This window comes from Balaenoptera musculus, chromosome 7, assembly GCF_009873245.2.
Source record: "Balaenoptera musculus isolate JJ_BM4_2016_0621 chromosome 7, mBalMus1.pri.v3, whole genome shotgun sequence".
Lineage (NCBI taxonomy): Eukaryota > Metazoa > Chordata > Mammalia > Artiodactyla > Balaenopteridae > Balaenoptera > Balaenoptera musculus.
In genome coordinates, this window is record NC_045791.1 from 31313757 (window position 1) to 31326189 (window position 12433).

The 12433-nt window shown below is 44.1% G+C and overlaps 1 pseudogene; it reads left to right on the forward strand.

The window, feature by feature from the left end:
- Positions 1–330: 330 nt before the first annotated feature.
- Positions 331–11849, forward strand: LOC118897819 (annotated as a pseudogene).
- Positions 11850–12433: the final 584 nt, after the last annotated feature.

Below are 12433 nucleotides of genomic sequence, written 5' to 3' on the forward strand. Positions count from 1 at the left end.
ATGTAGGAACCAGAAAACAGGATTTAAGGCATGAGAATTTTTGTAGAGCAAACACTATCTACTTTGAATTGAAAAAAAAAATACTGCTTACATAAATTTATGAATATTTTTTAAATTCTAACTTTATATTGAAGTACTTTACTCCCACAGTTTACATAACCCAAGTTTTATCTAATAATCCAAAATAAATTTACAGCACAGTGAACTACAATCTTAGCATCACTGGTTCAATCTGTAGGCAGCACATGCAACAAATGGAAGGGACAGTCCCAGGAGGCCATATTGAAAAGGAGTACCCTAGTGGGTGTGCCATTTGGAAAAATTAGGACAATGAAGGAGCCCTTTTTCTTGGAATTCAACCTGCTACCAGCTGATAGTCATCTGAAGAGGCACTTTTCTATAAATTACTATAATTTAAAAACCAAATGCTTTGAAACTCCTCTTGCCAGATCAAATCAAACTGACTCTCAGTTGGTGGAAGGCCCAGATGTGAGTTTCGTAACACACATCAATTACTATCTAATCCATCACTTGCACTGGCTGAATGTGCTCAGTGCCATTCCCAGAACTAGTGTCACGGAAACAACAGCATCTAGGTAGGAGTGGAATTTAAAAAATCTCCAGTCAGTGTCTGCAAAGCATTAGTGGAGCATGTGTAAGCACATGCTCAGTTTGGCCTTTTAATGTCAAACAATACCATCTCTTAAGCCATTTAAAGCCCAAGTTGTAAGCAGTAAGAGATGGTGTTATATAAAGAAAATATCGAGAAAAGGCCCTCACTAGGGCCATATCTCTTGTACCTGTGGCCGCCAGCTTCCCTGCACATTTGGCACCGCTGGGGCTCCCACGATCCAAGCAGTCATACCACCTCTGCACCCTGTCCTCACTAGGGGCAGACTCAAGAGCTCCAAGGCAGCCTCAGGACCAGACTCCTGTGGGTGGACCACATGCAGAGGCGGGGATAAAACCAAAGCTGAACCCCAGGGACAGGGGGACTAAGGAAAAAGATCGAAACTCTTTCCATCAGCTGTCCAAGCTGCAGATTAAATCCCCGCGATCACCTAGGTAGACCCTGCCTCTATGGATTATCTGAGTAGACAATGAGTGTTCCCACAAATGAAAATGGTCTAGCTCGGGCAGCTGTGGACTTTGGGGGCAGCACACGTAGGAAATGGGCCACATCAGAGTCTCAGAGGTCCCCACAGGGCCCACAGCAGGTCCAGAGACCAGCCCAGAGGCAGAGGAGGGCCTCCTGGGGAGGCAGAGGTGGGCTGTGGCTCATGGTGTGTGCAAGGACACTTACAGCTGAGACCCCAGGGAAACATAATTATTACTATTAATCATATTATGTTTTGATTCATTCTGTTATTGGTTCTAGCAATTTGGTTTTTTGTTTGTTTGTTGTTTTAGTATTTTTTTCTTTTTAGTCTTTTGGGATTTTCATGTTTTATAACATTTTTTATTTTTATTTTTTAAAACTTTTTAAAAACTTATTTATTTTATTTATTTATTTTTGGCTGTGTTGGGTCTTCGTTGCTGCGCATGGGCTTTCTCTAGTTGCAGAGAGTAGGGGGCTACTCTTCAATGAGGTGCAAGAGCTTCTCACTGCAGTGGCTTCTCTTGTTGCAGAGCACGGGCTCTAGGCACTTGGGCTTCAGTAGCTGTGGCTCGCGGAGAACAGGCTCAGTAGTTGTGGCACACGGGCTTAGCTGCTCCGCAGGATGTGAGATCTTCCCGGACCAGGGCTCAAACCCGTGTCCCCTGCACTGGCAGGCAGATTCTTAACCACTGCACCACCAGGGAAGCCCAATTTTTATTTTTTTCATATATTTCTATTTTTACTTTGCTTTTCTGTTGTTCTGTGCTCTTTTCCCTTATTTGTTTTTCTTCTTCTTTTTCTTTAATATATATTTTATTTTTTTATATTTCCATTTCTACTTTGCTTTTCTGTTGTCCGGTGTTTTTTCCCTTTTTATTTTATTTTATTATTTTTAAATCATTTTTATTGGTTTGTTGTTTCCCTGCTTTATTCTTCAGTTGGCACATTGCTTTGGTTAAGTTTTTAGGTTTTGTGTTTTTGTTAGTTTGGATCCTAATTGTTTGATTTTGTTTTTGAGTTCTACTATTTGTCTGGCTGTTCTCTTGCTTTTTGTTTCATTTGGTTCTGTTTCTGTTTCTTTTGCATGTGTGTTTCCTTGTTTCTGATTTTGTTTGTTTGATTTTACTTTTTACCCTTTTCCTGGAGGTTTGTTAGTCTTTTTTTTTTAAATCCTCTTTATTGCCAGGATGAACAACTTGCCGGGTCTTTGTTCCTTGACTGGAAGTCCGGCCTCAGGCTCTGGGGTGGGAGCACCGAGTCCAGGATGCTGGACCACAAGAGAATTCCCGGCCCCAGGTAAGAGTAATCACTGAGAGTTCTCACGGAGGCCTCTATCTGAATCTGAGACCTGGCTCCACCCAACTGCCAGCAGCTCCCAGCATTGGACGCCTCACACCACACAACAAACAAGAAAGAAACATAAATCCACCCATCAGCACACAGACTACCTAAAGTCATACTAAGCTCACAGACACCCCAAAACACACAAACTGACACTGCCATGCTCATCAGAGGGAAAAGACTCAGCTCCACCCACTAGAATGTGGGCACCAGTCCCACCCATCAGGAACCCTACGCAAGCCACTGGACCAACCTCACCACCAGGGGCAGAGAACAGAAACAAGAGGAACTACAACACTGCAGCCTAGGGAAAGGAGACCTCAATACTGTAAATGAGATAAAATGAGAACACAGAGAAATATCTTTCAGGCAAAGGAGCAAGATAAAAACCCACAAGACCAAATAAATGAAGAGGAAAAAGGCAAACTACCTGAGAAAGAATTCAGAGTAATGATAGTATACATAATCCAAAATCTCAGAAATAGTGAAAATAAAAGAAATATTTAACAAGGGCCTAGAAGAACTAAAGAGCAAACAAACAGTAATGAACAACACAATAACTAAAATTAAAAATACTCTAGAAGGAATCAATAGCAGAATAACTGAGGCACAAGAATGGATAAGTGAGCTAGAAGATACAATGGTGGAAATAGCTGCCACAAAGCAGAATAAAGAAAAAAGAATGAAAAGAATGGAGGACAGGGACTTCCCTCGTGGTGCAGTGGTTAAGAATCCACCCGCCAATGCAGGGGACACAGGTTCGATCCCTGGTCTGGGAGGATCCCACATGCCACGGAGCAACTAAGCCCATGCACCACAAGTACTGAGCCTGCGCTTTACAGCCCACAAGCCACAACTACTGAGGCCACACACTGCAACTACTGAAGCCCACTCGCCTAGAGCCCGTGCTCTGAAAGAAGAGAAACCACCGCAATGAGAAGCCCAAGCAGCACAATGAAGAGTAGCCCCCACTCGCCACAACTAGAGAAAGCCTGTGTGCAGCAATGAAGACCCAACGCAGCCAAAAACAAAGTTAATCATAAATTTATTTAAAAAAAAAAAAGAATGGAGGACAGTCTCAGAGACCCCTGGGACAACATTAAGCACACCAACACTCAAATCATAGATGTCCCAGAAGAAGAAGAAAAAAAGAAAGGGTCTAAAAAAATATTTGAAGAGATTATAGTCGAAGACTTCCCTAAATTGGGAAAGGAAATAGTCAATGAAGTCCAGGAAGTGCAGAGATTCCCAAACAGGACAAACCCAAGGAGAAACATGCCAAGACACATATTAATCAAACCAACAAAAATTAAACACAAAGAAAAAGTATTAAAAGCAGCAAGGGAAAAGCAACAAATAACATACAAGGTAATCCCCATAAGGTTAACAGCTCATCTTTCAACAGAAACTCTACAGGCCAGAAGGGAGTGGCAATATATATTTAAAGTGATGAAAGGGAAAAACCTACAACCAAGATTACTCTACCCAGCAAGGATCTCATTCAGATTCAACGGAGAAATCAAAAGCTTTACAGACAAGTAAAAGCTAAGAGAATTCAGTACCACCAAACCAGCTTTACAACAAATGCTAAAGAAACTTCTCTAGGCAGGAAACACAAGAGAAGGAAAAGACGTACAAAAACAAACCCAAAACAATTAAGAAAATGGTAATAGGATTATACATATCAATAATTACCTGAAATGTAAATGAATTAAATGCTCCAACCAAAAGACACAGACTGGCTGAATGGATACAAAAACAAGACCCATATACATGCTGTCTACAAGAGACCCACTTCAGACCTAGGGACACATACAGGCTGACAGTGAGGGGATGGAAAAGATGTTCCATGCAAATGGAAATCAAACTAAAGCTGGAGTAGCAATTCTCATATCAGACAAAATAGACTTTAAAATAAAGACTATTACAAGAGGCAAGGAAGGACACTACATAATGATCAAGGGATCAATCCAAGAAGGAGATATAACAATTGTAAATATCTAGGCACCCAACATAGGAGCACCTCAATACATAATGCAAATGCTAACAGCCATAAAAGGGGAAATCGACAATAACACAATAATAGTAGAGGACTTTAACACCCCACTTTCACCAATGGACAGATCACCCAAAATGAAAATAAATAAGAAAACACAAGCTTTAAATGACACATTAAACAAGATGGACTTAATTGATATTTATAGAACATTTCATTCAAAAACAACAGAATACACTTTATTCTCAAGTACACATGGAACATTCTCCAGGATAGATCACATCTTGGGTCACAAATCAAGCCTTGGTAAATTTAAGAAAACTGAAATCTCATCAAGCATCTTTTCCAACCACAATGTTATAAGACTAGATATCAAATTACAGGAAAAACACTGTAAAAAATACAAACACATGGAGGCTAAACAATACACTACTAAACAACCAAGATGTTACTGAAGAAACCAAAGAGGAAATAAAAAATATCTAGAAACAAATGACAATGAAAATATAACAACCCAAAACCTATGGAATGCAGCAAAAGCAGTTCTAAGAGGGAAGTTTATAGCAATACAAACCTACCTCAAGAAACAAGAAAAGTCTCAAATAAACAACCTAACCTTACACCTAAAGCAATTAGAGAAAGAATTAAAAAAAAACAAAGTTAGCAGAAGGAAAGAAATCATAAAGATCAGAGCAGAAATAAATGAAATAGAAATGAAGGAAACAACAGCAAAGATCAATAAAAAAGCTGGTTCTTTGAGAAGATAAACAAAACGGATAAACCATTAGCCAGACTCATCAGGAAAAAAAGGGAGAAGACTCAGATCAACAGAATTAGAAATGAAAAAGGAGAAGCAACAACTGACACTGCAGAAATACAAAGGATCATGAAAGACTACTACAAGCAACTATATGCCTATAAAATGGACAACCTGGATGACATGACAAATTCTTAGAAAAGCACAACCTTCCAAGACTGAACCAGGAAGAAACAGAAAATATAAACAGACCAATCACAAACACTGAAATTGAAACTCTGATTAAAAATCTTCCAACAAACAAAAGCCCAGGACCAGAGGGCTTCACAGGTGAATTCTATCAAACATTTAGAGAAGAGCTAACACAGATCCTTCTAAAACTCTTCCAAAATATAGCAGAGGGAGGAACACTCCCAAACTCATTCTACAAGACCACCATCACCCTGATACCAAAACCAGACAAAGACATCACAAAAAAAGAAAATTAAAGGCCAATATCACAGATAAACAAAGATGCAAAAATCCTCAACAAACTACTAGCAAACAGAATCCAACAGCACATTAAAAGGATCATACACCATATCAAATGGGGTTTATCCCAGGAATGCAAGGATTCTTCAATATATGCAAATCAATCAATGTGATACACGATATTAACCAAATTGAAGGATAAAAACCATATGATCATCTCAATAGATGCAGAAAAAGCTTCTGACAAAATTCAACGCCCACTTATGGTAAAAACTCTCCATAAAGTGGGCATAGAGGGAACCTACCTTATCATAATAAAAGCCATATATGACAAACCCACAGCCAACATCATTCTCAATGATGAAAAACTGAAAGCATTTCCTCTAAGATCAGTAATAAGACAAGGGTGCCCACTCTCACCACTGTTATTCAACACAGTTTTGGAGGTTTTAGCCACGGCAATCAGAGAAGAAAAAGAAATAAAAGGAATCCAAACTGGAAAAGAAGAAGTAAAACTGTCACTGTTTGCACATGACATGATACTATACATAGAAAATCCTAAAGATGCCACCAGGGAACTACTAGAGCTAATCAATGAATTTGGTAAAGTAGCAGGATACAAAATTAATTCACAGAAATCTCTTGCATTCCTATACAGTAACAATGAAAAATCAGAAAGAGAAATTAAGGAAACATTCCCATTTACCACTGCAACGAAAAGAATAAAATATCTAGGAATAAGCCTACCTAAGGAGGCAAAAGACCTGCACACAGAAAACTATAAAACACTGATGAAAGAAATCAAAGACGATACAAACGGAGAGATATACCATGTTCTCGGATTGTAAGAATCAACATTGTGAAAATCACTGTACTACCCAAAGCAATCTACAGATTCAATGCCATCCCTATCAAATTACCAATAGCATTTTTCACAGAAGTAGAACAAGAAATTTTACAATGTGTATGGAATCACAAAAAACCCCGAATAGCCAAAGCAATCTTGAGAAAGAAAAACGGAGCTGGAGGAATCAGGGTCCCTGACTTCAGACTATACTACAAAGCTACAGTAATCAAGGCAGTATGGTACTGGCACAAAAACAGAAATATAGATCAATGGAACAGGATAGAAAGCCCAGAGATAAACCCATGCACATATGGTCACCTTATCTTTGACAAAGGAAGCAAGAATATACAATGAAGAAAAGACAGCCTCTTCAATAAGTAGAGCTTGGAAAACTGGGCAACTACACGTAAAAGAATGAAATTAGAACACTCCCTAACACCATACACAAAAATAAACTCAAAATGGATTAAAGACCTAAATGTAAGGCCAGTCACTATAAAACTCTTAGAGGAAAACATAGGCAGAACACTCTATGACATAAATCACAGCAAGATCCTTTTTGACCCACCTCCTAGAGTAATGGAAATAAAAATAAAAATAAACAAATTGGACCTAAAGAAACTTAAAAGCTTTTGCACAGGAAAGGAAACTATAAACAAGATGAAAAGACAACCCTCAGAATGGGAGCAAATATTTGCACACGAAGCAACTGACAAAGGATTAATCTCCAAAATATACAAGAAGCTCATTTAGGTCAATATCAAAAAAACAAACAACCCAATCCAAAAATAGGTGGAAGACCTAAATAGACTATTCTCCCAAGAAGACACACAGATGGCAAACAAACACATGAAAAGATGCTCAACATCACGAATCATTAGAGAAATGCAAATCAAAACTACAATGAGGTATCACCTCACACCAGTCAGAATGGCCATCATCAAAAAATCTAGAAACAATAAATGCTGGAGAAGGTGTGGAGAAAAGGGAACCCTCTTGCACTGTTGGTGGGAATGTAAATTGATACAGCCACTATGGAGAACAGTATGGAGGTTCCTTAAAATACTAAAAATAAAATTACCATATGACCCAGCAATCCCACCACTGGGCATATACCCTGAGAAAACCATAATTCAAAAAGATACATGTATCACAATGTTCACTGCAGCACTATTTACAATAACCAAGACATAGAAGCAACCTAAATGTTCATCGACAGATGAATGGATAAAGATGATGTGACTCATATATACAATGGAATATTACTCAGCCATAAAAAGGAACGAAATTGAGTTATTTGCATGAGGTGGATGGACCTAGAGTCTCTCATACTGAGTGAAGTAAGTCAGAAAGAGAAAAACAAATACCTTATGCTAATGCATATATATGGAATCTAAAAAACCCGTACTAATGAACATAGTGGCAGGGCAGGAATAAAGACGCAGACGTAGAGAACGGACTTGAGGACACAGTGTGGGATGGGGAAGCTGGGACGACGTGAGAGAGTAGCACTGACATATATACACTACCAAATGTAAAATGGATGGCTAGTGGGAAGCTGCTGCATAGCACAGGGAGATCAGCTCTATGCTTTATGACGACCTAGAGGGGTGGATAGGGAGGGTGGGAGGGAGGTTCAAGAGGGTGGGTATATGAGTATATATGTATACATATAGCTGATTCACTTTATTGTACAGCAGAAACTAACACAACATTGTAAAGCAATTATATTCCAATAAAGATATTAAAAAAAAGAAAATATCAATTTCTATAATAGCAATTTAATAATAGCTCAGCTCCTTGGATACTTTCTCTGGTAACAGCCAAAATTTTCTAGGCAATGATATCGTCACTAACATGACCGTTAATCTCAGTGATGAACTCATGGGTTCCCTTCCACATGAGAAGTGCTGATTTATTTGTATCCTTCACATTGCCATAGGGTGCTTTCAACAGAAAATAATATTGCAAGTCTACACAAAATGAAAAAGCTGACATAAACATGAAATAATATAGAGGCCATTGGAACAACCAAACTATCCTCACAGCTGAGTCTCTAGTCCCACACAGCCTGGTGGGGCTGTGTCAGCTATAACTTCATTTTCTGCTTGAACTGGCTAATTTAACCAGCAACAATTATCCTAATGAGAGATCACTATCACTAAAATTTATTTCGTGCTTAGGATGTGCCAGGTACTGCTCTGTGTATTTTACATGTATTAATCCACTTCTTCCTCATAAAAATCATATGTGGTAAGTACTGTTATTGTCCCCATTTTGCAAATGAGGAAACTGAGGCCAGAGTGCTTAAAGAACTTGTGCAAGGTGATCCAACTAACTGTACTGGATGCTTGACAGAGTACAGGTCCCATTCTTCCTTGTTGCTTTTCCTACAGCTCCATATATTGTGACTGACTCGCCCCCACCCCCCGCAGTAGTCTCCCTGACCAGTTACAGTGTTATCAAGAAGAGAGCCAGACCAAAAAAAAAAAAATCATAGAGACAGGAAGTAGAATGGTAGCTCCCAGGGGCTGGAGAGGGGAAGGAATAGGGAGTTATTGTTTAGTGGGTATGGAGTTCCATTTTTAGAAGATGAAAAGAACCTTGGAGATGGATGGTGGTGATGGTTGCGCAACATTATGAATGTATTTAATACCAATGAACTGAACACTTAAAAATGGTTAAGATGGTAAATTTTACATTTTGTACATTTTACCACAATAAAAAAAGTGGGGGGGAAACTGACGAAGAAGAGAGCCATATGAATAGAGGAGATGCAGAGGTACCACTAGGGAGACTTTCTTGTACCAATCAGTTTAGCTATTTAAAGGAGCATCCATGGAGTTGGCTTTGTACATGCCCAGATCTGTGGCTTTGGAAATACAAAGCCTACTACCTCCTGAAATAGTCTGTTTGGCAGGATTGCTCAAGAGGCACAATCACATGGAAATCACCTCAGCAAGACCATCCCATCCACCAGGAGTGTGCTTTTCTTGTCTACCCACACTGAGCATCAGGATCTTAACTGTACCTCTTAGGAGAGATGCATCAGGCTAAAGATTTCATGGAAACTACAAACGATTAACTACAACGATAGATTCCTTCCTGTGGACTAACTATAGGCAGTGTTCTATATACTTAACCTAAACAAAAATCATACAAAATAAAACATAATGTGCATCTGACCCAGAACTACCTAACATAGTATACGGCCAGTCCTAGTCATTCTACAAATATTTTTCCTTCACATCAACTCCACTCATTAACAAATTAGTAAAGAGGCACGTACCTGCACACCAAGAAGCAGCAAGACCCGGACTCCCTCATGGACCGCGTCATCCGTGTTGTGGAGAAGGATAAATGACGTCCTCCTGCACTGGGCTCCTGTGGAGAGGCTGGAGATTCCACTCAAATCCTCTTCTCCAAGAAGGACACCAGTGGGGATGACTCCTGCACTTCTGAGGAGGAACTGACCTTTGACCCCGGCTATGAACCCCAAAGAGGGCAGTCATGAGCACAGGTCAGCCGCAGCCCGGCCACTCAGAGCCACGAGAGGTCCAGAGCCCAGCTCCCGCAGGGGCTCCCTGGTCTTCGTAGTGAGTACGTCTGGGGAAGCTCAAGGCCATCCGCCATTCAAAGTCCGGCCTCAGCTGGGCCTGCCTGGTCCTGGTCACGCAGGCCACAGGCTCCCCGCCTGCCCTGCAAGTCCACCGTGGGGCACCAGCGCCCTGCTCTGTGTCTTCAGCTGCCACCTGCTGTCGGCCAGCTCCCCACAGAACAGCCACCTCCACCTCATCTCCCCCTACGCCTCCCCGGCCCTCTCCAACTCCTTCCACCACCTCCAGCTCTTTGACCAGGACAGTTCCCCCGTGGTGTCTCGCTTCCTCCAGAATTCCTACTGCACCACCTTCTGCGGCTTCTCCCGCGTGAACAACCTCTTCAGGGGAGACCTGCAGCCACACCTGGACGGGGCCTCCAGCGAGCCTCTTCCGGCCTCTGAATACGCGCCCCACCTGGGTTGCAGGTCACTTCCGGTGTGGAGCTGGGGCCGCGGCCGCTGCGGAGCGGACGCCTCCGGTCACAGGGGAGGAGTGGGCCCAGGGCGTGTGCTACGAGGGCCTCCTGCAGCAGGTCCCTGAGCTGAGACCCCGGCTCTTCTCAGGAGTGAGGAGCCGAGTACCCCCTCGGGGAGGGCTGGGCAGGGCCGGCGGGCGGCGTGGGGGCGGGTCCCCCAGGGTCTGAGCCCCAGCCTACGGGCGCCAGGCTTGGAGGTTCCTCCTGCGCTACCTCAGCTGGGAGGGCTCTGCCAGGGAGCGCAAGACCCATGTGCGCAAGAAAACCGACGAGGATTTCCACCTGAAGCTGCCGTGGAAATCCGTGAGGCCCGGGCAGGGGCGGAGGAACTCACCGCCGCATGGATACCGCAGCCTCATGGCCAGAGACGAGAGCGAGAGCCGCTCTCATAGGACCAACAAATTCTTCGAGGGTCGCGAGAACCCAGGGCTGGGCCTGCTGAACGACATCCTCTTCCCCGACTGCCTGTACCATGACGAGCTCGGCTACGTCCAGGGCAGGAGTGACCCTCTCTTCCCGATCCGCTACGGCTCTCAGGACGAGGTGGATGCCTTCCGCTGTTTTTGGGGCGTCACGGAGTTCGTGCTCCGGAACTCTGAGGAGATAATGAAGCGGCAACTCCTGCTGCTCCTGAAGGTGCTGGACCCGCCGCTCTGAGACTTTCCGGACCACGCCCCCCCCCCCTCCCCGACTCCGGCTCTCTCTGCTTCTGCTTCCGGTGGCTGCTCCTCTAGGTCAAGAGGGAATGCCCCTTCCCGGAAGTCCTTCGGCCGTGGGAGGCGCTGTGGACAGGGCGCCCTGGCCCGTCTGCACCTGCTGGTGGCCTGCGCCGTCCTGGACGTGGAGCGGGACACCTCATACCTTCCGGCTTCGGCTCCAGCGAGATCCTCAAGCACACGGACTAGCTGACCACGAAGCTGAGCTTGGAGGACGTGCCGACACTGGCCGAGGCGCCCTACTCGCCGCCGACAACCTGCCCGGTGAGTCCCTCACCCCTCATGATAGCCCCCAGGCCCCATCAGACCTCTGACTTTTCGCTCCCTGACCCCCAGCCCTCGGTGAGCTGCCCCACCACGTGCAGGAGGTCCTAGGTCTGGGCCGTCCTCAGAGCGCCACAGGCTCTTGCTCCAGACTCCCCACTGCCGCTGTCCCGTACCCGTGCGCCACCAGCTCCGCCGCCCCCCAAGGACACGGGCCCGCAGGCGGACCGAACGGCAGCCCGGAGATCCTGCCGGAGGCGGGGGAGGAAGGTGCGAACTCCTAACCCTCCTGGGCCTGCTGAGCCATCATGTTGGCTTGGGCCTGGATGGGGAGGCGTGGTGGCTCCTAGTCCCCTCTGACCCCTCAGCAGGGTTGACGTCTGGCCACGTGACCCTGATCCGGTCAGTAAGGTTTAAGAGGAGGCAGGGAGTGAGTGGTGGGGGTCGTGGAGACAGGGCTCCCTTACCTGCCTGAGTTTGGGGCTTTTGGAGGAGTAAGGATGGGGGTGTTAAGGTGCGACCGCCACTTAGTAGATATGTGGGAACATATCCCGGACATAACCGAGACGGAAGGGCCTGCAGAGCTGCTCACTCTTGGGACCCTGCCCACCAGCTTGTTCTGTGAGAAAGAAAAACTCATGTTTAACGCCCACCCCTCCCCCCCCCCAAAAAAAATGAAAATTGGTGAAGACTTAGCCAAGCAGGGCTGAGAGAAATGTCTGTGCTCTAAAGTTCCTGCCCAGGTCTCTCCTTACACTGTCCATCTTACTCTGTGGGCTCCACACTATCCTTGTCATGCCTGTGTCATTTCCTCATATAAGTTCCCTTATTTCTAATTCCAGGCAATTTTTACTCTTTGCTTTTGCCT